The following is a 4,384-nucleotide window of genomic DNA, read 5'->3' on the forward strand; positions in this document are numbered from 1 at the left end:
TATAGTATATATGAATGAAGTCTTCACCATACTTGTGCGGTTTTCCATCAAATAAACCTTTCTCATCAAATGTCTTACAAGAACAATAAGAAAAATCAACAATAACTATTCTTAAAGTAGTTTAAAGCAAAATAACATGAAATTAAACTAAAATAACTTAAATTAAACTATTCATCATGTAATTAAATTTAATTGAGAAAAACAACTAATGTATTAAATTCTTACTTAAAATCTCAAAGACCTAGCTACTTAAGCTCCCAAAATGTGTAAAACATAACTCTATATACCAGAGTTATCACACTTCCACACTTAAGATTTTGCTAGTCCTCAAGCAAAACATAAACTAAAATGCAATAACTTAAATGAAGAAAACACTTAACTAGAAATCAATTGCACCAACTCAATAATCGCCTTTTATATCCTTAAAAGTTAATCCATATTCTCAACTCTAAGCAATACACAAATATTATCAAGCTTCAGTTCAAATGCAAGCTCATCATCATATGGATTTTTGTGTGTGTACAATCTTTTCACATAGAACATCATTCAATCCAGATAAGTTTACGCATGTAAAACTCAAATTAGTATTGAAATTCCATATGTTTGATTTTCAACTCTCTCTCCACTAAAGTAGACTAATACTAAGTTAAGGATCAATGGACTTTATTAAGCTTGTAATGTATTTCTAAGGTCAAGGTAGAATATGGAATAATACATAGCTCAAATCACTGTAAGCATGTCAAACCCTGCTTTGTAAAATAATTATAATGTCATTCACATGCTCGATAGAATGTTTGTATATTTAGGAAGTTCGAGAAATCGTTAAAAGACGATATTGCCCCTAATGGTATCATTGAGTCGATTAAGCCTCGAACTAGTTCAAATAGGAATTTTAAGGTGAAATTAAGAGTTTCACAGTTCAGGGATGACTCAAAATGGTAATTCGGAGTTCGAGGATCAATTCGGAGTTAAACCAGAATTTTCACTATCTAGGGGCAAAATCGTAATTTTACCACTCGAGGACAAAATTGAATTTTTCGAGAGAATTTAGATCAAATTTGATTAAATGGAGCATGATATGAGTATAAGGAGTGAAAATTATGCATTTTGGTAATTTTTCAATTTTTGGGGCAAAAATGTAATTTTTCACTTTACGGGGGTAAAAGTGTAATTTTTAAAAATTTGCTCCACCAAAACTTTGGAAAAGTCTAGAAATTTCATGGAAGACATGGATAAGTGAAGAGGATTGAGTGGTGGAAAAAGAAAGTCAAAAAGATGGCTAGAAAAAATAAAATAATAAAATATTCAAAAAAATAAATAAAATAATAATATTTTATTAAGCCTATTAAAAGGCTTGCAAATTCCAGAATTCTTCATTTGGAGGGTCAGCCAAAACCAGCAGGAGAGAGAGAGAAATAAGAACAAACCCTAGAGTGAGAAAATTCAAAGAAAAAGTGTGATTTTTCAAGGAATCAAGTGTTTAAAGGTATGATTTTTCAAGCTTAGCTTAAGATTTATCATTTTCATGCATTTCTCATCATTTTCCATGGTTGAATCATGTGATTTGAGGATGAATTCAATTCTGGAAAAATGGGTTAGGAGAGAGAAACTTGTTAGATTAATTTGATTTTAAGTTATGTTAGTGTTTTAAGTTAGTTTAGCATATTTAGGAACAAAACAACAAGAAAAGAATTTATTTTCCTCCATTACCATTATTGGCTGAATTTTCTAGGGGAATATTGGCTGATGATCTTGATGTTTACTTGAGCAATTATGATGAATAATGATGAATTATGAGTCTAGAAAAATAATGAAAATTTTCGGAGCAAAAATACGAATTTTTACCCATTAGGGGTATTTTCGTAATTTGTTATCGGGACTGATAATTTGCACCACACTGAGGGACATTAAGTCAATTTGGGTGCAATTGAGGTATAGAAACTGAAAAAAATTAATTTGAGATTAAATTGGACGTGTTAGTAATTTAATCGAGTAATAGGCCGAATTAGGTTAGCACCGCATTTAAGCGGTAGTCGGATAAGTTGCATGTCATATCATGCATATATATCGAGCCTGAATTGATTTTATAATGGTCAAGCATTGATGTGGTGAATTATGTATTGTACATTGTAGATAGGTGGTGAGCAAATTACACTGGTAAAGTACCAAAATTGTGCTTGAAGACTGGGATTAGGAGCACATCGACTCCTAGAACTGTGAGTGGACAATTTATCGTCTTAAATATCTAGAGTAATTATACTTGTTTGATGCTTTTATTGAATGGTGAATTTAAATTATAAACTATTATGTTTTCCAATTAAAATGTTTTTTTTATAAAAATGAGATTTATACTGGTTTTGAAATCAAATATTGTTTTGGGAAAATTGAGTATATGGAGACTGTGTTGAAATTTATGATTTTATATGTTATTGAAATTGGGGCTTATGACACTATGGTAGCATGATGGCTAAATTTTTGGGGTTGGCATGAAATATATGAACAATTTTGGATTGGTCTCGGTAGACTGGATTACATTTTATTCGCCATATTATGCTACTGGAATTTTTATGAGTCTGGTGGTATATTAAACGGTCACTGCAGTGGTGGGGGTTTTCGTGGACTGCCTATGAGAGGGGCACGGTAACTCAATTATATACTTACCTCCGGGGGGAGATGTTGGGTGAAGTATCTCCTGAGGTATGATTTGAGTGCACCTCACGTTCGGGCCACCACGTGAGAGTGAGACTCAGCCAACGTCAAGGAACGGCTGTGTGTCAGATGTAAAAACATGTTTATGGGTATGGGTCATTGAACAGCCTTGGCGGTCTCAGTGGGATACCTTGACGAAGGTACCCGCGAGAATGATATTGGCAGGGACCAAGTTTAAAAAAATTCATAAGTCGGGGAAATTTTGATGAAAAGAAATTATTTGATATAGATTGAAACGAATTTTGTGTTATGAACATTATTGAGATATAACGTTTTTATATTGTCTCCATCTACTCGGCTTTAGATGCTTTTGATGGTAATTGTTTACTCACTGGGATTATTTAATCTCACCCCTCTTCCTATCCATTTTTCAGGCTCAGGACAGTTTGTTGATAGTTGATTAAGACGAGAATTAATCTCGGAGTTGCATCATAGGAAGTAAGGGTTCGTAGCTCTACACCTTCTTGGTTAGTTGGGGGCCCACGTGTCACTGTAAACGAAATTTCATACTTTAATTATCTTTATTACTATATGAATAAATTTATTTTACTCTTACGCTACAAAAGTTATTTTAGGAAGACTTTGAAAATATTGTGTTTTAAGAAAATAGAATATTTTATTTAATATTTTTATTATATTCAAATAGCTATAATTTTACTTTAAACGAATGTTTTAGACTTCAAAATTTAATTTAAATCATGAAATATGTGTTTCCACTTACATATTACATTTTTTCGGATTTCAAAATTTCAAAAAAAAAAATGACGAAAATGCCCCAGTGAGCTAGAAAATAATATTTTTATTGTTTTGAGTTGGAAACAACTTATGATTTCTTGAAATGCGAGATTTAATAACTGTCGCTCACCGGGGAGATGCGGAAGTTGATGATAAGCCTTGCGGGGTTTCAATCGGCATTCGGGGTAATGAGTGCTTATCGGAACGTCGCGGCGGTTGTCACGGGCCCGATGGGAGTTCCGGGTCGTGACAATTAGATTGGTATCAGAGCATGGTTTAAAGATAAAAGATTTTGATTTTAAAGCTTTGGATTTCTAAGTTTTTTATTTTAAAGTTGTTTTAAGAAATCCACACTGACACTGCGTGGCCCAAGTTAAGTTAAGTTAAGTAAGTCAAGTTAAGTTAGGTTATATCGAGTTAGTTGCATATAGAATTTAAAGTCATCTAAGTCTATTCCATTTCTTATTGTAGAGTACCATGCCTCCTCGACGTGGACGTCCACCTCTCTATAGGTCAGTAGGGAGGGGAAGAGGCCGTGCTAGACTTAGTCAGCCAGATCCCGTGGAAAGGGAGTCTGCTGCACCTACTTTTCGAGCAGCACCTGCTGTTGAGCCTACTGAGATTCCTCCACCTCCTCCACCACCTACTGCTACTCCTGGTGTTCATGCCATGTCTCTTGAGGCAGTCCAGGCATTAGCAGCTTTTCTTAATGTCATTATGGGCCAAGCTCAAGCTAGTCGAGTCCCTCATACTGTTCCCCCAGCAGTATCTCCAGTGCCACCACCACCACCTCTTGTTCCACCACCAGTGCCAGATGTCTCCATTTCCAAAAAGCTTAAGGAAGCTAGGCAGCTGGGTTGCACTTCTTTTGTTGGTGATTTGGATGCAACTGCAGCTAAAGATTGGATTACTCAGGTAACGGAGACATTTGTGGATATGA

At 34.4% G+C, this 4,384-nt stretch overlaps 1 long non-coding RNA gene across 1 annotated transcript; it reads left to right on the forward strand.

Annotated features, from left to right (window-relative positions):
• Positions 1 to 858: 858 nt before the first annotated feature.
• Positions 859 to 3,486, forward strand: LOC148763506 (uncharacterized). Its single transcript, XR_016025380.1, has 3 exons — positions 859 to 1,486; positions 2,134 to 2,216; positions 3,084 to 3,486. It is a non-coding gene; the product is annotated as an uncharacterized LOC148763506 (long non-coding RNA).
• Positions 3,487 to 4,384: the final 898 nt, after the last annotated feature.

The sequence above is a fragment of the Theobroma cacao genome, chromosome 3 (genome assembly GCF_053813885.1).
Source record: "Theobroma cacao isolate CCN51 chromosome 3, ASM5381388v1, whole genome shotgun sequence".
Lineage (NCBI taxonomy): Eukaryota > Viridiplantae > Streptophyta > Magnoliopsida > Malvales > Malvaceae > Theobroma > Theobroma cacao.